Source organism: Bos grunniens, chromosome 13 (assembly GCF_055505025.1).
Source record: "Bos grunniens cultivar Pamir isolate PY7600 chromosome 13, Bosgru_T2T1.0, whole genome shotgun sequence".
Taxonomy (NCBI): domain Eukaryota; kingdom Metazoa; phylum Chordata; class Mammalia; order Artiodactyla; family Bovidae; genus Bos; species Bos grunniens.
The window spans coordinates 39,637,127-39,659,430 of NC_141177.1; the positions used below are offsets into that span (position 1 = coordinate 39,637,127).

The 22,304-nt window shown below is 40.6% G+C and overlaps 1 long non-coding RNA gene across 2 annotated transcripts in view; it reads right to left on the reverse strand.

The window, feature by feature from the left end:
- Nucleotides 1-1,077: 1,077 nt before the first annotated feature.
- Nucleotides 1,078-22,304, reverse strand: part of LOC147360779 (uncharacterized) — a 39,301-nt gene continuing 18,074 nt past the window's right edge. The window contains exons 1-3 of one of the 2 annotated variants that reach the window (XR_015138729.1): nucleotides 10,516-10,798; nucleotides 3,235-3,382; nucleotides 1,078-1,914 (exon numbers count right to left, since the gene is read on the reverse strand). This is a non-coding gene — a long non-coding RNA (uncharacterized LOC147360779). Of the gene's footprint in view, nucleotides 1,915-3,234; nucleotides 3,383-10,515; nucleotides 10,799-22,304 lie in introns of those variants that run through there. The other variant, XR_015138728.1, reaches the window with a different exon arrangement.

The window sequence follows — 22,304 nt, forward strand, 5'->3', positions numbered from 1 at the left end:
TAAGAGGCCATTCCTAGCATGACACTATGAGTGTTACACACATGTGTGCATGCACTGTGCCAAGGAAACTGAGGGAACACTGACAGCTCTGCAAGAGGAGTGATTGGATTCCAAGTCATGATGAATAAAGATTTGCTAATGAACAAAGAACAAAGAAAATATCTTCTTGGGGGGGGGGGGCGGGAAATGCACTTTGGGTAGAATTAATCAAAGGAATAAATAAAGGAAACCTCCATTACTCACTACTTCAAAGTTCCTGAAATTATGTCTCTTTCAGGGTCTTTGAAGATGTTCTAATTAAGTTTCTAGAGAGGGAAGAATATTTGTCCCTTTTAATGTAAACAAAAAGGCAATTTCATGTCAGTGACATTTTTATGGTTCTGAACTCACAAAATTACCTGTATTCTTCCATCACTCTTTACAGAAGGCAGTGTGAAGGAAACTCTTCTAGAAAAGTCCCCCATTTAGGTGAATTTATAGAAACCACACAAGGTCCTGTCCATTGCACACACCAAAGATGATATGATACACAAGAAGGCGTCTTTAAATCCTGAAATCTCACTTTGAGTGGAGGACAGGATGGGTTCCAAATTTTATAAATGTTGTATAATCATATTGCAGTGCTTGGAAGTGAGCAGGCAGCTAATCACTGGAACCACTGATAGGTAAGATGGGACTGAAAGAGCATGACATGCAAAACAAGACTGTTTTAAAATGAAATCCACATTTAGTTTAGTTTGTAAGGGGCTGGTGCCATCACCGACACCCATGGCAGAGTTCTGCTGAAAGACTCAGGGGCTTCCACTGAATACCAGCCTCACTGCCCTGAACGCTCAGATCCATGACAGTCTGTGATTTAATCACAACACAGATGAGGTAGGACCTACTCAGGACATGCAGACTTACTGTTTCGTGTGCCTGTAAAACAGTGAGTGTCTGTCAGGTTATGCAATTCGGATTGGCTGCATGATTAGGCCCCGTGATCTGCTTTATTTTTTCCTTCATTCTCCCACCACTCCCCTGCCTGGGCACAGTGGGCACTATGTCAACTGGAAAAAAAAAAAAATACACGACCTAAAAGTTGAGATACATATTTTATTTGGCAAGCAAAGCTGAGGACTTAAGCCCCAGAAGCAGCCTCTCAGATAGCTCTAAGGCAGGCGTCCTCAGCCTCTGGGGTCTAATGCCTGATGATCTGAGATGGAGCTGTGATAACAGAAATAAAGTGCATGATACATGTGGGCTTTCCAGGTGGCGCTAGTGGTAAAGAACCTGCCTGCAGTGAAGGAGATGCGGGTTCAAGCCCTGGGTCGGGAAAATCCCCTGGAGAAGGGCATGAAAACCCATTCCAGGATCCTTGCCTTAGAATCCCATGGACAGAGGAGCCTGGTGGGCTATAGTTCATGAGGTTGCATAGAGTTGGACACAACTGAATCGACGTAGCACGCTCATACACATAACAAATATAATGCACTTGAATCATCCCAAAATCATTCTCCCAGCCCTGGGCCATGGAAAAATTGTCTTCCACACAACCAGTCACTGGGACCAAAATGGCTGGGGACAGCTACCCTAAAGAACTGCCCCAGAGAGGTAAGGGAGGAGCCAGGACACACAGGAGTTTTTGCAACAAAGACCAGGTAGTTAGAACATCAAGGGATTACTGTTAAGAAAACCGGACATCTCAGAGTAAGGAATTTTGCACTTTTCTGTGTAAAGGAAGATGCAAGAGTCTGGCTCACAGAAGTCATTCCTTTGATGTGCCCCTCAGCCATCTGGGGCCAGTGTCTGGTGCTTTCTCCTCCTGAGTCCCCTCAGGGTGCCCCGCTGGAGTGTCTGTAGTGGCTTGATGACTGTAACATCCATTGTTTACTGTTCTGGCAGGTGACACTTTTCCGTTGACAGCTATAGAACCTAGATAAGGAAAAGAGAGAAATGCATCAAGGGGCCGCATAGGATCAAGGTGGCTTCCTTGCTAGAACTGCCTTCCAAGCTTTCTGAATGAATAAAAGACGCTTTTCTACCTGAACAATTTACAGATGAGTCAGTAGGTTTGAACATGTGCCTTTCTTAATTATTTGGGGGCTTTCACAAATTTTACAGGAAAGAGGGACTTCCCCGGTGGTCCAGTGGTTGGGACCTTGCCTTCCAGTGCAAGAGGTGCTGGTTCTATCCCCGGTCAGGAAGCTAAGCTCCTGCATGCCTCAGAGCCAAAAACCCAAAACATTAAAAAAAAAAAAAAAAAAAAGGCAATATCATAGCAAATTTAATTAAGACTTTTAAAATGGCCCTTATCAAAAAAACCTTTAAAATTTTTTTTCTGAGAGAATATTTGGTTGACTTAGATATGGCCAAGGTGGTGGGGTTGGTAGCAGGAGAGGGGGCAGCAAATATTTAAATCTGATCAGCACTGATGCTTTCAAAGGAAAATAGTCCTGGCCCCAGACCTCGTCTTCCCTGACATACTAGGTCTGGGCAATCAAATGAATGAAAATGTCAGGAAGAGACATAATTGAATCCAACTAGTGACTGCACAAGCCAAACCTTATTAAATAAGGTAACAGGCAAGACAACCCTGGAAACCCATTACCCTAACTCAGTTATTTCCCTTTGCCCGCAGAGGGGAGAACTGGAAACAACAGACTTGAGCACGACCAACTGGAAAACACCTAACCCATAAGAAAGTATATATTCAAATTATTCTTCTCTTTTGGAGATATAACTTTATTCTTCTCTTTTGGAGATATAACTTTATCAGCTTTATGGAGATATAACTTTATCTCCATATATAGCTTTATGGAGGTAGAACACTCTCCAAGTCTAAAGTGTACAACGTGATGACTTGATACACTTGAATGTTGTTGCAAAATGACCACCTTATCAACAAGGAACACTTCCATCACATCACATAGTTACCACTGTGTGTGTGAGAGAGGAGAACATCTAAAATTTACTCTCTTAGCGACTTTCAAGTACACCACACAGTATAAGTAACTACAATCACCATGCTGTATACTGGATCCAGAACTTGCCCATCTTTTAACTGGAAATTTTTTACCCTTTGACCAGTATCTCCCCATTTCTTCCATCACCCTCCACCCCTAGTTTCTGGCACCCATTTTAAAATGTGAATATACTATTGCTACCTATGCAAAGATAACATGTTCAACTATCTTTACAGATCTCTGTCAGTTGGCATGCTTTCAATGTTTCAGAATCCAGTATAATGTTTACCTGTGAAGAGTCTTTTCATAAACTTTATGGTACATAAAATCAACTTAAATTTCTTCATGCTATGGAATTTCAGTTCCACAGTGGGCTGACAGTGTTCTCACAGGGAAAAAAAGAACTAGAGTTGCTGGCAGTTTGTTTTCTTTTTAATCTAGAAAGCAACAATACAACTCAAGGTTAACATCTTTTTTAATTAGTAAATTATATACTAACTCATACACAAGCCTGAGTCAACAGACAAGCCTTTATTTTCTGCACCATGCAATTCTCTCTCATCATTACAGAAATTGCTTATTCCGGGATGTCTCAAAAGCTTCCTAAACACAGGGAATTTGGACAATTACAAAAGGTTTTTGTAATGGAGTCCCTTCTGCAAATCAATATTAAATCAGTTTCTGACTTGGAAAGAGGCGCAGACCAGAAAGTCATTTGTTTTAATGGAGTCTTAAGAAAACTGCATAAAAAAGAATATGCCTTTAATATCCTCCTAATAAATCAAAACAAGAGATAGCTTGTATAATAGTAAATGTAACTTTGAGAAAAGTTATATCATTTTTTAAAGGAATAAACCTGGATATTGTTTTGAGAACCACTAATTTTGTAATCTACCTCTTTAGTATCATTTATTTTCTTTAATCCTCTAAACTCTGAAAACTATAGTAAATGATACATCTGAATGCTAACAAATATATGAAATTGAGTAAGCCAATATTTTGAGAATTATTTGAGACATAAATTTTAAACTCAGATATTAGTGAAATTAACCCAACTTGCAAATTCACATATTAATCTCCCAAAAGAAATATGTTTGATTATTGAAAATGTCCTAGCTTTAGAGAATTAAAAGGTACACAAGAGTGGTAAAGTCTTTAACAGGTAGCTTTAAAATGTGGAACATGAAATTTACCTTGCTACATGTTAAAAACTTTACCATTCTTGTGTAGCCTTTAATTCTGTCAGCATTTTCCTGAAATTCAAAATAATTACAATGTCTTAAGTTCAAGACAACATTTTAGGTTACAATTAAAAGCATTGGTTCATTTTTTATTCTGCCTCCAACTTAGCCTAGCTACAAATCTGGACACAAATAGGAAAAAAAATACTAAAACATCTTAAAAACTTTTTGGAGGGTTCTTTTTTCTTATTTCAAGAAATAAACTGTACTCAATGACCTGTTGGGTAAATTAAAAACAAACATCCAAGACATGGGAAAATTCATTTAATCAAAATGTTTTCTATTTTAATAATGATATTTAAAATCCTTTAAGTATTATGCAGCTTTTTCTTTTCCTTTTTAAGGTATAAAGTTTCTCTTCCTGGTTTTGGAATCAATGAACAAATACAGGGCTATGAACTTGGTATGGACACAATCAGATCCTTTAAAACATTTTTTTCTGTTTCCTTTTTTAAGTTTCCTGTTGGTCTGACACATTGTGTTCTCACATCCTTTTGAAACCATGTGAGAAAGTAATCAAGTGCATCTCTCTGTCCCCAGATATGCAATGTTTATTAACTGATTGAAATACTGAGCGGTCACCACAACTTGTTATATATGGTCATTCAACCACACAGAGCAAGTGAGGATTTAGGACACAGGAAACACCCGTAGAAAAGGACAATGAATAATGGGCAGTTTAATTTTTCTCAAAACACAGAAATATATAACAGTAGCAACAAGCTACTATATTGATGGGGAAAAAAATGAAAACTGTGACAGATTTTACTTTGGGAGGCTCCAAAATTACTGCAAACGGTGACTGCAGCCATAAAATTAAAAGACACTTGCTTCTTGGAGGGAAAGGTCTGGCCCTTCCTATTTAAGACAGGCTCCCTGCAAAGAGGAAGGAGGCACAGGGCTTGTGTCTCAAAAATGCTTTTTTTTTTTTTTTTAAGCACTGAATTTGCACATTGTAGCACTACTTCCAGTAAACGCGATGAAGAATCTTCAGACAACATTGTCTCCCAAAGACTTCCCCTCCCAGGAATTTAGATGTGCAAACACAGAACACATACTTGAGGATTTAGCTCCATCTACAGGAAGCGGGAAGTAAAACAAATTCTTTGTAAACAAAGTTCTCGCGGCCCGCACCCAAATATTAAGAGTCTTTTTGCTTCTGATAAAGGATGTTTTTCCACTGAGAACGTTCAAGAGCAGAAAAGAAAGTGAGAAGACGAGCTACGTGCGTTACGGGGGCATTGAATGGACTTTCAGTTCAGTTCAGTAGCTCAGTCGTGTCCGACTCTTTGTGACCCCAGGGACTGGCATCACGCCAGGCCTCCCTGTCCATCACCAACTCCTGGAGCTTACTCAAACTCATGTCCGTCGAGTCGGTGACGCGAGTGGACTTTAATTTTGTTTTGTCTTTCCTTAGTTCATTAAAAAAAGAAAAGTAGGTTCATCCTCGGTTTTAAAAGAAGTAAAATAAAAAGGAGCATTCTGCAGCGGGGATGTTGATGGTGGGGTCTACGCATTTGTGGGGCTGAGGGTATATGGGAAATCTCTATCTTCTTCTCAATTTAGCTGCAAAACTGAAACTACTCTTAAATATATTATCTTTTAAAACAAAAAGAACCTCAGGTAGAGCCCATTCAAAGCAAGAAGTATTCATCCTTACATCAGGCTTAGGAAAATATGGTTCTTTTCGATGTTCTCTGTGTTTAATTATGGGAGGATGTATTGACCATATGGAACAAATTCTGCAACATCAGGTGGCAAGTAAAATACCATTTAGTCAAACATTAACGTGTTTTTCAGGACTACGAATAGTTTACCTTCAGTTGGCTTTGACAACATTAGTAGGGAGTCTCTGGGCAGTTTAATTTTTAGGACTAGAGAAAGTTTTAAAATAACAGCAGATATTCATTAACCACTTACTTAGTCACTTTAGGAATGACTTGTGTATAGTAATAACCTTTACTCCCATGAGACCTAAACAAGGGAGGTATTTTAATCTCAATTTTGCATATGAAAATACTGAGGAATATAGAGATTGAGTTACATCCCCAAAGTCACAGAGCCTCTGTGACATAGAGACAGAATCTCAACCCAGGAAATTTATTCCAGAACTGATGACCTCAAACCCCACAGTATATTTTGCCCCTCAGCAAAGACCATCTAATATTTCAGTGTTTCAACTAAACCAAACATTCTTTGATATAAAATTATAGTCCCACATCTATTTTTTTATAGGTTAGTATTTATATTCTGATTGATTTAGGATCACCCAAATGTCACCAATGCTAAGAAAGAGCTGCCAACTCTTCCATTTAGAAAATCAATAATTGTGGAACTGGATTCATGACTCTCCAAGTAAGCTTCGTCATCAAGTACCAAATGCAATTTCATCAGGAAGTATTATGGGAAAATATAAGGCATTAATTTATGTAAATCAAAACATGAGCTTGCAAACTATCATATTTATTATTAGAAACACAGGCAACTTTGAACATTTCCCATCTATAAAGTCCATATTTGAATGATGTTTTATCTAAAAATCTATAAAGACACTGGAATACTGAAATGGAGAAAAATGGGTCTGAAAACAATTTTTAGTCTGCTTTTTGGTTGTGTCAGATGCACAGGCATAATGTGGCCATTATAATTACTGGAGCACTGCTTGCTATCTCGCGTGCCTGGATTCAAAGTTGGGAGGCCAGTACCAGGAAACAGAGAAGCCCTAGCTGTACTGCACTTCATGTTTGCTAGCACCTATTGCTCCCACCAAGGCCCATAGGACAGGATTGAGACTGGATGCGCAGGGAAGATGTGGCATTGGGAGAAAGCAATGTCTGATGTAAACCTTCAGTTAAAATATGCCTCTTTGAAGATGCTGTATAACGGGGAGCCCAGCCCAGTGCTCTGTGAAGACCTAGTGGGGTGGGATGGAGAGAAGAGAGGCCCAGGAGAGAGAGGATATATATATATATATATACACACTTATGGCTGATTCACATCACTGTAAAGCAGAAACCAATACAACATTGTAAGTTATCCTCCAATTTAAAAACAATACAATTTTTTTAAAAAACCATTTAAAAAAATGCCTATCTGAGCTGGGCTTAAATTACCTGGATCCTAGCTTCTGTGGTCCTTTTGGTTGTAGCCACGCTTTCTGGGAAACCAACTCACTCAGAAGGACAATGCAGATAGTGGAGTACAGTTCATTACACCGGCGGGGCAAGGAAGAGTCTCCTCTTAGCCAAGGACCCTGACCAGTTTTTTGTGAAAACCTTATATACCCTAAGTGCCCAAACCCACCTCCCCAAATTCCCTGAAACTAATCTGAACAAAGGAAAAAGGATACAATCAAAGTTAACCTGTGATTCATATGCCTTAAGCCTAGGTAGTTAACAGTGGATAATTATCAATAGGCCTGTGGTCATACCCCAATAAGCATAATAGAATGTATGATTCTATTCGGTTCCACAGATAATTAGGGTATTCTTTTAGGTGATGGAGAGCCCTGGGGCTCTTCCTTCTAGGGGCCTGGTTTTCCAGTTGGTATGTCGTTTTCATAGATACTGGGCATATAGCTCAAAGTCCACAGTCCACCCCAAGATGGAGTCTTGCTTTCAAGATAGAGCCTGTTCTGTTTCCTTCTTCACTTCCTCCTTCCCTCCCATCCTTTTTTTTTTTTTTCTTTTTTCCTCTTTTCATTTTAGTTTGGAACGTTTCAGCTGACGTACCTTCAAGCTCAGTGATTCTTTCCCTGTCTGTGTCTAATCTAATCACGAGCCCATCAGATAGTTCCCACCTCCCTGCTTGCATCATTCGTTCCTTCTTGTGTGCTGTCTACCTTTTCCATTAGAGCTTAATCATAGTGATTTCAAAGCATTCCAGAATTTGTCCCATAGCTAAGTATATCTCTGATGCTCATTTTGTCTTTCCAGACTGTAATTTTCCTTCCTTTTAGCACACCGTGTGATTTTTTTTTTTTTAATTGAAAGCCAGACATGATGTGCTGGGTAATAGGAACCAAGCTAAAGAGATCTTCCGTATGGGCTTTGGGCTATTTATTGTAGCTGTACATGCCAGAGACTTCAAAGTCCTGTACTTGAGTCGGTTTTGTCTCCTCTGCTGTCTTCGTGGCTCTCCTAAAATTCTTCCTTAGAGTCTGAGCTCCCTACAATCTACTGCTACCATTTGGGAGCCCCCTGATGGGACTGTGGGGGCAGGGATGTGCTCTGTTACATTCTGGTTAAACCCTGGTCTCTTGCTGGGCCTGTGTCCATGGGCTGTGACTTTCACATGTGCTGCTCAGCTCCTGGAAGAGGGGGCTGGAGTCAGGGCAGCTGACTTCCCCCAAGGGGAAAAAGGCCCTGGAGCAATCTGCTCCCCACAGAACAGGCTTCTGTTCCTGAGAACACTCGAGTGTCTTTCTCAAACACCCTTTTCCCCACCAGAGCCACAAGGGGCTCTTCCTTGGCTCTTCACAGAGCTCCTGGAGGAAAAGCCCTTTTCTGTGGTCTCCATCAACTTCTCATTCTCAAGCTAGTCCACCCTCTGCTTCCAGAAATTCAACAAAAATATAATTTAAGTATCGCTACCAGTTTACAGTTCCAGAGAGTTCTATTCAGGTAAGCAGGTCTGGGCTCTCATTCTCCAAGTTCACCTTTTTCTCCAGAGTTTGGAGTGGTACCTATATCTGAGACTTCATCAAGTTTTGTTTTGTTTTTTTTTTTTTCGATTAGTTCATTTTTTTTTCCTGATCTGTAGATGCTAATGACAACTGTCAAGCTCTTCACTTGTCAAAGTTGAAGCTATAAGTCTCTGCCTGTTTCCCAGTGTGTCTTTCTACCAACGTCTCCCTCTCTTGACAGCTGCATCTCCAGATCTGGACAGCTAGCAGGAATCTGCCCTTGTAATTGGTTTCTGATTTCTTCATGTGTGCCAACTACAAATTGGCACTTGCCAAGAGCATCTGCCGCGGAGTGAATAACAACAAGGGCATTTTTTATCCATCTCTGGAGATTGAACCCTGTGTTGCTTCAGCTGCCAACCTTCAACACCCCCAGAAGGGAATTCAGGGTGGAGAATGAGGAACTTTGTGCTCCAGGGAAACTGGTGGAACAGGTCTTTAGTTAGATATTTTGAGAGACTGCTTTCACTATCTCAATCCTTGTATCTATTCATACCTAGAAAATCACTAAATCCCTTAATGGTGACATCAGCTCCTCGTGACTAACAGAAAACCTTTTGTAAAGTAAGTGCTTGCTTGCACTGAACTCCTCCTTCACCAAAATCTTACACCCCGAACTTCCTCCACTGCCTCTTTGGAGCAATCTCTCCGAGCTATTTGAGGTACTGTCTCCCAGGCTGCTGTCCTCATTTTGCCCCAAATAAAACAACACAAAACTTTCAAGTTGTGCGTTTTTTCTCAGTTGACATGTGAAATCACAACCCTGAGGGAACACTGCTGTTGAGGAAAGCTAAGAGGTAGAAAGACTTATACCATTGATATTTTTGTCATTTAACTAAATAGTTAATAAATAATTTTATGTGATTAAAAATATCATTATCCAGCAGCTCTGGCAAAATTTCCAAAACATTTATTTTGTAGGCAAGTTAAAAGTATTCAAGGGTATTGATTGAAACCACCAGACAAAGAGATCTGGAAGATGTTCTTTAAAATTCACCATTTGAAAAGGAAAAAAAAAAAAACAAAGAAAAATACTCTGTATTCTGACATTGCCCTCCAATAAAAGAGATTAGGCATGTATATATGCATGTGCATTTCAGAAACCCTTATTAAGATTTTAATTTGCTATCAAGGACAACTTGTCATATGAAGAGGAGACTATTTTATGATTCATTTGCCAAGCGTGACTGTGACAGCCAAGATTAATTTAATCGGGGCTTTTATACATTAGTATTCAAAAGGAACCTAAAGCAGAGAGAAGTGCCTGGTTTTGTTTTATTTTAATAATGAAGGAAGTGTGTGCTGTTCTCTGTTTTGATGATTACAATGAGCTGGTGGAGTAAATGGTTTCGTAGTTAAACACAAATTTGTGTGTGTGGATTGTGTTTAGGAATGAAAGCTACTTCAAGCTGTATTTCAACCCTTTTAGACAAGTGCTCAAATGACACGGGGTCATAAAAAGCAGGGGCTGTAACATTTACTCTGGAAAATAAATGTTTACCTCGAGCAGCAATTGACATTTCTAGCTCATTATGTGAATGTCAAGCACGGTTTCAAGTCCCTCTCCCAGCACCAGTGCGAGTACCTTGGCTTCGGGCCTTGGGCCAATGTCAGACTGATTCACCTTGACTTTAAAGTGGCTTACCTTTACTTCTTATAATTCACATTCGTGTCAGGAACGTGATCTCCACATTCATAATGAGCGATGCATGTTCAGAGAGGAAATAAACCCGCAGGAACCATGGAAACAGGAAGAGCTGCACACGTGGGTGGCCCTCGTTGCACAGCACCCCATCAAGAGGGCTGTGCTATGAGGTTTAACCCACCCCGCTGAAACCAGGAGGCCTCCGGGACCACAAGGTGCTACTCAAAGCCTCCATTCTCAACCTGACCTCTGATCTACACTGTGCCTGTTATCACCTCTAGGCACTATGGTTACTGTTGCTAGTGGTGATGCAGCCACAGAAACCTCAGCTAGCACAAGAGCCCCGTCCCTTCCATCACCTCTTCTGTTCCTTTTTTTTTTTTTTTTTGCCAAACACACATAATCCATGGCCATTGTAAGCAAAATCCTTGAATCTTCTGCTTCTGTTTCCATTTTACTAATGCGAAGTTTTCCTATTTTCTTGTCTTAATTGCAGCAACAATAGCACCATAAAAATCTTCATTCTGATGTTTCTACCTATTGTTTCTTTCTCTCAATGTAAGTCTATGGAGAAAATCACACACACTTCATTTCTGTTTTAGTTGTTCAGTCACTGAGTCATATATGATTCTCTGCGACCCCATGAACAACAGCTCGCCAGGACCCCCTGTCCTTCATTGCCCTTCATTATCATTACTGAGAGTTTGCTCAAACTCATGTCTATTGGGCCAGTGATGCTATCTAACCGTCTCATTCTCTGTTGCCCCTTTCTCCTCTTGCCCTCAGTCTTTCCCAGCATCAGGGTCTTTTCCAGTGAGTCGGCTCTTCACATCAGGTGGCCAAAGTATTGGAGCTTCAGCATCAGTCCTTTCAATGAATATTTTAGGGTTAGTTTCCTTTAGGATTAACTGGTTTGCTTTCCTTGCTGTCCAAAGGACTCTCAAGAGTCTTCTCCAGTACAATTTGAAAGCATCAATTCTTTGGTGCTCAGCCTTCTTTCTGGTCCAACTCTCACATCCATATATGACTATTGCAAAAACCATAGCTTTAACTATATTAGTAACTTTAATGATTACTACTGAGAGTTTATCATATGCCAAGAAGTCCACAAGCTTCCTGAATTTTTAATTATAGACAGCCCCATTACTGTCAGTTATCTAGTCTGTGCCATGCATTTAGCATTTCCATAACATTTCAGTATTATTATTGTATGTAAGTACATACAGTCTGACTCCTCAACTACATGTAAGCCTCTTATAGTTAACTATTGTGTCTTACTATCTATAACAAAGGTCTATATAGTCAAAGCTATGGTTTTTCCAATAGTCATGTATGGATGTGAAAGTTGGACCATAAAGAAGGCTGAGCACTAAAGAATTGATGCTTTTGAACTGTGGTGTTGGAGAAGATTCTTGAGAGTCCCTTGGACTGCAAGGAGATCAAACCAGGAAATTCTAAAGGAAATCAACCCTGAATTTTCAATGGAAGGACTGATGCTGAAGCTGAAGCTCCAATACTTTGGCCACCTAATGTGAAGAGCCAACTTATTGGAAAAGACCCTGATGCTGGGAAAGATTGAGGGCAGGAGAAAGGGGTGACAGGATGAGATGGTTGGATGGCATCATCAACTCAATGGACATGAGTTTGAGCAAGCTCTGGGAAACAGTGTTACTAGACAGGGAAGCCTGGCAATGCTGCAGTCCATGGGGTTGCAAAGAATTGGAAATGACTGAATGACTGAACAACAACATTGTGTATGATTATAATAACAAAAGTGACAGGAAAATAAGCTTTAAAGTCAAAGAAACAGATCCAGCATGGAGTCAAAATAGACTCTCCTCTGTTGCAATATTATTACCTTGCTTGAAATATTTGTTTTAAATGAAAAGACATGATGTGTGTAGCGTGGTGGAGGACTGGAGGAGTGGGGAGGGGTCCTTTCCTGTGTAAACTCTCTGAACAAGAAATATCCAGTGTGCAGCCCTTAATTAAAACAGCATTTTATAATGTGAAAAATAGCTAATTCTTATTTAGAGTTCAGGCTGTAGGTCTAAAAGGAAGAACTGTAATTTTTTTTTTAAGCTACAAGAAATATCAATATTCTCCATTATTACTGATAATTGGATTATGGATTAAAATTGAGGAATGAGTTTCATAAAAGTGTTTTTTGTTAATTGTTTATTATTACATTATAATATTTTAATAGAATATACTAAAGACCCATTTTACTATAAGTTCACACTTTAGATTTTTTGCATATTGTATATCACATATTTTTTAATTTTTAGGTATTCAAATACATGAACATATATAATGTATCCCTGAACTACAGTTTGATGTGAAAAATCCTACACCTCACATTTTATTCTTTTTTGATGTTTCTTTTTCTTTTCTTTTCTTGGTGGGGGGGGGGTGGGTTTATTTTAAAGCTAAATTTCTGCACTAATTTTATCTTACCTGAATTACAACATCCATTTTTGGGGGGCCACACTATACAACATATGGACTCTTAGTTCCCCAACCAGGCTTTGAACCTACGCCCTCTGCAATGGAAGTGCAGAGTCTTAACCACTGGACTACCAGGGAAGTCCCTATAATAAAGTATTTTTAAGATGTTTACCTAAGATGTTATGGAAAATTAGATGAATTTTGGGGCCAACCCAATAAGTTCACTGTAAAAAACCCTGTTTTATGCAGTATTGCTGTCCTAACATGCACAGCATTTTGTTTTTGCTAGTAGATGACAATCGATAAAGCTCTTATTTGATTCCCTGAGGCCTTAGTGATAAAATGGCAAAATGAGATGTATAGACATGATGTTCTCTTAAGATTTCAGAAGATACAGTTTTAGGTGAAGGGAAGAATAAAAGAGAATCTAATAGAGGAAATGCAGAGCCTTCATTAAATTCTGAAGAAAGGCGATAATGTAATTAAGCCAATAGGGAAGAGAAAACTCAAGATAAGGGAATAATTCAAACCTAAGCTAGACTCCAAAATGTCCACAAAGAGTATGAGAGAGAGTGAGAAAACCAGGTTGGCTGGACTAGAGAGGTGGGATGATCAGCTTTTGAAGACAAAAATTGAGAGCCTGTGACTTTTTTTTCCTCAGTAAGAGGAAACTGACAGAAGTTCTTGCATGTCCCTGGGGGTGAGGAAACAAGTGAAAAGGCAGGTCAGATCACGTGGGGAAATACTGTCGTGTCTTCTACAGATGAGTGCCCAGATTCTGGAGTCAGATGTTTCAAACCCACCCCAGCTCCATCATTCATGGGCTCTGTGATTTGGGTAATTAGCCTGGCCTCTCTGTGCCTCAAGTTGTCAGCACCAAAAAGGAGGTTATAATCCTATCTCAGTTGGCCTCATAAATTATGGATATGTTAAAGGTTATATGGAGAGAGGAGGAGGTTGCAGAGGAAGGGCTGTGAAGGTTTGGGAAAAAGGGAACTGGAACCAAGCAGGACTCCATGGACCTTCCCAGAACAGGCCTTCCCCGCATCCTCTGCTTTAGCTCCTCTCTGAAAAGTACCTAATGAATAGATAACGGTATCTGATGCACATTTCCTGAGTTGTTTTACAGATATGAAAACCCTCCACCAAATGAAAAATGTTAACTGCTTGCTGACAAAGGTCTGTCTAGTCAAAGCTATGGTTTTTGCCATAGTCATGTACAGATGTGAGAGTTGGACCATAAAGAAAGCTGGGCACTGAAGAATTGATGCTTTCAAATCGTGGTGCTGGAGAAGACTCTTGAGAGTCCCTTGGACTGCAAGGAGATCAAACTAGTCAATCCTAAAGGAAATCAACCCTGAATTTTCAATGGAAGGACTGATGCTGAAGCTGAAGCTCCAATACTTTGGCCACCTAATGTGAAGAGCCAACTCATTGGAAAAGACCCTGAAGCTGGGAAAAACTGAGGGCAGGAGGAGAAGGGGGCAACAGAGGATGAGATGGTTGGATGGCATCACCCACTCAATGGACATGAGTTTGAGCAAACTCTGAGAGAAGGTGATGGACAGGGAAACCTGCAGTCCATGGGGTCGCAAAGAGTTGGACACAACTGAGCGACTGAACAACTGCTTGACGACCATGAGCACACTGCCCCAAGCCTCCTGGAGCCTAAGGACTGACAATGTTAACCCTGGTGACACCACCCTGCTATCTCACTATCAGTCAATCAGAGAACTGTGCACAGAGCTGATCTCAAACCCTGAGATACCCTCTCCCTCACTGGGCTTTTGAAAGTGCTTTGAGGAAACCCTTCAGGGAGCTCAGGCCTTTTTAGGGCAGAAGCCACTCATCTCCCTGCAAGGCCCTGCAGTAACCCCTTTTCTGTTCCAGACTGTGATGTTTCCATGTATTTGGCCTCACTGTGCCTTGGGGACACGGATTTGTGCGAATAGCACCAGGAAAAGATAGATGGAATAAAAACTGTTAGCAGCTATGGAAAGTCAGTCCCCACCTGATCCTGTGGGGAAGTACCCACAGCTCAGGGAATTTCTCTCCATCCATCTACAAATAGCTAGTCTGAAATAGTGAGAAGGCAATGGCACCCTACTCCAGTACTGTTGCCCTGAAAATCCCATGGATGGAGGAGCCTGGTAGGCTGCAGTCCATGGGGTCGCTAAGAGACAGACACGACTGAGAGACTTCACTTTCACTTTCCACTTTCATGCATTGGAGAAGGAAATGGCAACCCGCTCCAGTGTTCTTGCCTGGAGAATCCCATGGACAGAGAAGCCTGGTAGGCTGCAGTCCATGGGGTCGCACAGAGTCGGACATGACTGAAGCAACTTAGCAGCAGCAGCAGCAGTCTAAAATAGCATCCTTTACTTGTGAGTAAGAATACATTAACTGAATTGTTACCAAAGCGATAAACCAAAGCCTCTTTGGTGCATCACCAGAATGATGGCATCAACTTGGTTAAGGGCTCGTTTTCAAACCACATTCCTGAAGTGGTGCTTGACCTGTAATTAAGAGTGATACTGAAAACCTTCCTGCAGCTTCTCAAAAGTGTCCTATGTGGAATGAGAATATCTCCTGACATATCAATAAACAAGAAATGTCACAGCCAACAGGGATTTCTGGCCTTCAAATATGAATGAAGGCTCACCAAAGTGAGATTCAGCAGATGCCTCCAGTCCCTACAGTGACTGCTGAGGAGCTGGGGGAATGCACGAATCAGCCATCTGCCACACCTGCCACTCCTTAAGGTGAACAAGGAAACAGAATTTGGCCCCAGATAGTCAAGGTGCAATGAAAGGAATGGATTCAGTGAGTCCAGAGGCTGGCATCTTCCCATACCTAGAACACTAAGTTCCTTAACTTGATATCTGATCTTTAATGTTCAGACTGACTGCTCCCTTTGTTGCAAACTTATATACAGCCTGACTCCCCCTCCTGCCTCCTTGGAGCAGTTTTATCAGAGCTACTGAGATGCTGTTTCCCCGTCTTGGGGTCCTAAACATTCCCACCAAATAAAAAAACTCTCTACTTTGAGGTTGTGACTAATATTTTGTTGATACCTAGTACAACTTGGAAGGGTCATCGGAAAGAAAAAAAAAAAAAAGACCGCATAATTGATAAACACAGCAAACAGATCATAGTTCTCTTTGGCCTGAGAACCTGCAACAGTTTTAAGACTCTATCCCACTTAGCATAATGCTCTTGACGGTCACTCATGCTGTTATTCTTTTTCATCATCATAGATTTTTTACTGGGATGTACAGATAAATACAAATTTAAAAGGATCGACTGTCATTTGACCTCAAAAGAATAGAGACATAATTACCAATAGTCGGTGTGTCTGTGGAGGATCTGCTTACTTCATTGTTCTGAAAGCCTTGGTCATCGTCAGGGCAAGTCTTCAACACACCAGAAATGCAGGGCTTACTTTAAAAAGCATTATTTTGCCCAAGGAAAGGCTTTTAATGTCACATCTAGTTTCCACGTTTGTTTGGGTGAGCTTCTGACACGACCATGACTTGTTTGCCTCCCTTCTTACATTATTTGGACTGAAGGAGAAAGTCTTTCAATAGAGATAACCCCAAAACATGGGATTGAAATTATGATGCTTTGCAGAGTCACGAAGACTTTTCCTGCTTAGAAAATGTTTCCTCTGTAACACAGATGTGCTTTTCAAAGCCTTGGAATTTCCTCCTTTGAAAATATGTTGAGTCAACTGAATTTTTAAAGAAAATAATTATACCCTGAATTTGGCTCTGCTGAAAAAGCACACAAGAACTGCAATCATGCTTTTTATATGTGTTTTAAAGTTTTCCTGGAGTTTATCATGTGAGGATGAACTGAAGAACTGTGGTCCTGGGATTAATGCAGACTCGATCTTCAAAAGAATGAGAAAGTGCACAGAGGTGAAAAAATGTGCCAACATGCTTATTATCATTAACCTTTAGGATCTGAAATGTAATATTCAAAATCTGTATTGATCATTATTTGAAATATGTTTGTTGTTAAAAAATTTTTCTAGTCAAATGAATATTGAGAATGGGTAAGTGTATGACGATGGTAAGAAGGTTCCTTTATGTGTTTCAAGTTTGGGGGGGATTACAACTACAGACAGTGTTAACGCATCTTTCCACAGCTGGCTGCACCACTTGTGTTCCCAGCAGCAATGGATGAGTTTTGTTTGCTAAGTATTTCTGTCAGCATTTACACAGCCAGCCTTTTCTGTTATTGTTGTTCAAATGTAGTGGACCTCACTGTGGTTTAATTTGAATTTCTCTAATGATTAAAAAGCAGCAAGAGAGTTCCAGAAAAACATCTATTTCTGCTTTATTGACTACGCCAAAGCCTCTGACTGTGTGGATCACAATAAACTGTGGAGAATTCTGAAAGAGATGGGAATACCAGACCACCTGACCTGCCTCTTGAGAAACCTGTATGCAGGTCAGGAGGCAACAGTTAGAACTGGACATGGAACAACAGACTGGTTCCAAATAGGAAAAGGAGTACGTCAAGGCTGTCACCCTGCTTATTTAACTTATATGCAGAATACATCATGAGAAACGCTGGGCTTGTTAGAAGCACAAGCTGGAATCAAGATTGTTGGGAGAAATATCAATAACCTCAGATATGCAGATGACACCACCCTAATGGCAGAAAGTGAAGAGGAACTAAAAAGCCTCTTGATGAAAGTGAAAGTGGAGAGTGAACAAGTTGGCTTAAAGCTCAACATTCAGAAAACGAAGATCATGGCATCTGGTCCCATCACTTCATGGCAAATAGATGGGGAAACAGTGGAAACAGTGGCAGACTTTATTTTTTGGGGGCTCCAAAATCACTGAAGATGGTGACTGCAGCCATCAAATTAAAAGACACTTATTCCTTGGAAGGAAAGTTATGACCAACCCAGATAGCATATTGAAAAGCAAAGACAATACTTTGCCAACAAAGGTCCATCTAGTCAAGGCTATGGTTTTTCCTGTGGTCATGTGTGGATGTGAGAGTTGGATTGTGAAGAAAGCTGAGAGCTGAAGAATTGATGCTTTTGAACTGTGGTGTTGGAGAAGACTCTTGAGAGTCCCTTGGACTGCAAGGAGATCCAACCAATCCATTCTAAAGGAGATCAGCCCCGGGTGTTCTTTGGAAGGAATGATGCTGAAGCTGAAACTCCAGTACTTTGGCCACCTCATGCGAAGAGTTGACTCATTGGAAAAGACCCTGATGCTGGGAGGGATTGGGGGCAGAAGGAGAAGGGGACGACAGAGGATGAGATGGCTGGATGGCATCACCGACTCAATGGACGTGAGTTTGAGTGAACTCCAGGAGTTGGTAATGGACAGGGAGGCCTGGCGTGCTGCAATTCATGGGGTCGCAAAGAGTTGGACAGGACTGAGTGACTGAATTGAACTGAACTGAATGATTAAAGATGGTGAGCATCCTTTCACGTGCTTATTTGCTATTCATATATCTAATTTGGTGAAGTGTCTGTTCAAACCTTTTTGCCTGGTTTTTTATTGCTTCTGTGTTTTCATCGTTGAATTCTGAATGCTCACAGCTTATTAAATATATGCATTGATAAAAAAACACGTAAGTAGAATATAGTTTGCCTTTTCCTTGTCTTAACAGTGTCTTTACAAACTCAGTTTTTAATTTTGGTTAATTCTATTTCTTCATTTAGGTGAAGGATTTTTGGTTTTATATCTAGGAAATCTTTGCTAAACTTGAGGTCACAAGGGCTTCCCTGGTGGCTCAGACAGTAAAGAAACTGCCTGCGATTTCCTGGCAGTTTTCTGCAAAGAAACTCCTGCAACCCAGGAGACCTGGGTTCAATCCCTGAGTCAGGAAGATCCCTTGACCAAGGGAATGGCTACCCACTCCAGTATTCTTGACTGGAATATTCCATGGACAGAGGAGCCTGGCAGGATTATAGCCCATGCAAAGGGTTGGACACGACTGAGAAACTTTCACAAGGTCACAAAGCTTTTCTCCTATGTTTATTTCCAGAAATTTGATACACTTTAACATTTAGGTCTACGATGCATTTTGAGTTAACTTTTGTATACATTGCAAAGTAAGGACCAAAGTTCAATATTTTTGCATATGGATGTCCCTAGTAGTATTTGTTGAGAAGACTATTCTTCCTCAATGGAATTACCCCTGAAACTTTGTAGAAAATCAACTAACAATATTTAGCGGGTGCATTTCTGGAGGCTTCTCAGATCCCTCGATTCATGAGCCTATCCTTTTGCTAAGACCGCACCATCTACAGCAGATTCATAGGAATCCTTAACATCTGGACATGTGAGCTCTCCAACTTTGTTCTCCTTTTTCAAAATGGTTTGGGCTAACAGTCCTGTCCTTTTGAATTGCCGTTAAAATTTTAGAAATAGTTTGCCAGTTCTTATGAAAAACCCGTGTGATTTTAACTCAAATTGTATTAAATCTCTTTATTAACTTGGGGAAAATTGAGTTATCACCATATTCAGCCTTACTGTTCCTGAACAGATCAAACCACTGTGTTTATGAAAGCGCCGTTTCAGTGTTTCATTCGTGTTTTGTGGCCTGGGCATACAGATCAAGCACATACTGTTAGACTGATACTTAAGGATCTCGAATTATTTTGTTCTAGTGAAAACGGCTTATTTTTAAACTTCAACAATTGTTCGTTGCTAGCCTGTAGACATGAAATTGATTTTAAAATACTAATTTGCTAACCTTACAAATCTGTTCTAGTAGCTTATTTTCTTCATTCCTTTGGATTTTCTACTCAATTGTCTGTGAATAGATATATATATACACAGGATATAAGCCTTTTATTTCTTTGTCTTCCTTTATTTCATATCTAAGATGACTGATACAGATTTCTGTCCTGTTCCTGATTTTAGGAAAAGAGCATTCAGTCTTTCACCAATAAATACATTTGAGCTACAGGTATTTTATAGATCCACTTCATCAGGTTAAGGAAGATCTCTTTTAGTGAATGAATTAATAGTGAACTATGTCAATTTGTTTTTCCTGCATCTGTGGAAAGACCTTGTTTTCTTCTTTAATCTATTATTATGATACATTACACTGATTTTAAATATTTAACCAGCCTTCCATTTCCTGAATAAACGCCACGTTTTGCAGTTTTTACATATTTCTGGGCAGTTTGCTCATTTTGTAAACAGTATTTGCATTTATATACAGAAGGATGTTGTCAAGGCTATGGTTTTTCCAGTGGTCATGTGAGTTGGACTATAAAGAAAGCTGAGAGCTGAAGAATTGATGCCTTTGAACTGTGGTGTTGGAGAAGACTCTTGGAGTTCTTGGAGTCCCTTGGACTGCAAGGAGATCTAACCAGTCCATCCTAAAGGGGATCAGTCCTGGGTGTTCATTGGAAATACTGATGTTGAAGCTGAAACTCCAATCCTTTGGCCACCTGATGCGAAGAGCTGACTCATTGGAAAAGACCCTGATGCTGGGAAAGATTGAGGGCAGGAGGAGAAGGGGATGACAGAGGATGAGATGGTTGGATGGCATCACCGACTTGATGGACATGGGTTTGGGTGGACTCTGGGAGATGGTGACGGACAGGGAGGCCTGGTGTGCTGCGGTTCATGGGGTCCCAAAGAGTCAGACACGACTGAGCGACTGAACTGAAGTGAACTGAGAGAAGGATGTTGGTCCATAGTTTCACGGGGAGGTTTGGTGTCTTTGGATTTTTCAGTACTGCTGGCCTCATAAAATGAGTTGGAAGTTGTCTCCCAAACCTCCTTATTGTAGAAGAAATTATGTAAATTTTTTATTATTTCTTCCTGAAATGTTTGGTAGAACTCACTACTGAAACTTCCTCGATCTGGAAGAATTTTTTTTTTTTTTGCCACACTGTGGGGCATGTGGGATCTTCGCTCCCCACCAGGGATGGAACCAGTGCCCTCTGCAGAGGAAGCCTAGAGTCTTAATGACTGGACCACCAGTGAAGATCCTGTTTGAAAAACTTAACCGCAAACAATTATGTACTTTAATAGATACAACGCTATTATCCATTTCTTCTCAAGTGACTGGCAGTTCCTTTAATGTCCTAGGGAAATTTCCTCTGCAAATATTTTAAGAATAGCTCAAATCCTTTTCACCAGTGGCAAATCATTTTTTGCCTTTAGTATCTGCCGCACTGCAATATTACTTTTTCTAGTCTCAGCCCCCTGGAACTATTTTCACCTTTATCATCTACCCAAAATGTAATATTGTTCATGTCTCACTCTTTCTTGCTGCTGCTGCTGCTAAGTCACTTCAGTCGTGTCCCACTCCGTGCGACCCCATAGATGGCAGCCCACTAGGCTCCGCCGTCCCTGGGATTCTCCAGGCAAGAACACTGGAGTGGGTTGCCATTTCCTTCTCCAGTGCATGAAAATGAAAAGTGAAAGTGAAGTCGCTCAGTCATGTCCAACTCTTAGCGATCACACGGACTGCAGCCTACCAGGCTCCTCCATCCATGGGATTTTCCAGGCAAGAGTACTGGAATGGGGTGCCATCGCCTTCTCTGCACTCTTTCTTAGCAGTCTTTTAAAGGCTCATTCAAATTGCTGAGTATATAAATTCTTCGCAGCACATTAAAAATGGATCTCTACCAAAAGCCTCCAGCATCATCTCCACTCACATTTTCCTAAGGTGAAAATCATGGCCTACAGAAGCCAGACTGCTTGTGCTTCTGTGACTCAACTGCATTGCCCACACTATAGCTTTTACTGTAACTTTCTACCATACTTACTATGAAGACAGTAGTAAGCATTTTCTCTATCCCTCATCACACATATCCTCTCATTCAGGAACCTTCTTTCTCTAGGGAGAGACACTTTTCCCTCATTCACTCATGCTGTTTCATCATAGGTAATTCAGGTATTTACCATATTAGTTTAGATGGTGGCGATGGTTTAGTCTCTTAAGTCATGCCTGACTCTTCAGACCCTGTGGACTGTTAGCCTGCCAGGCTCCTCTGTCCATGGGATTTCTCAGGCAAGAATACTGAGGTGGGTTGCCATTTCCTTCTCCAGGGAATCTTCCTAACCCAGGGATTGAACCTGTGTCTCCTACATTGCAGGCAGATTCTTTACCTCTGAGCCACCAGGGAAGGTTAAATACATATACAAACATAGGAAAGTTGAAATTATCTAAGTCTGCCTCCCTAACAAGGCCAAGCTTCTAGAAAACAGTTAAAGTAATATTATATTTCTATTTCAGTCCCTTACTCCTAGCCCAGTGTCTGAACCTAAAGTAATACCCAGTAATGTTTGTTGAACTATTCTGGGTTACAGAGCACTGTGGTGGGTAGATTCTGGTGTTAAGATGTG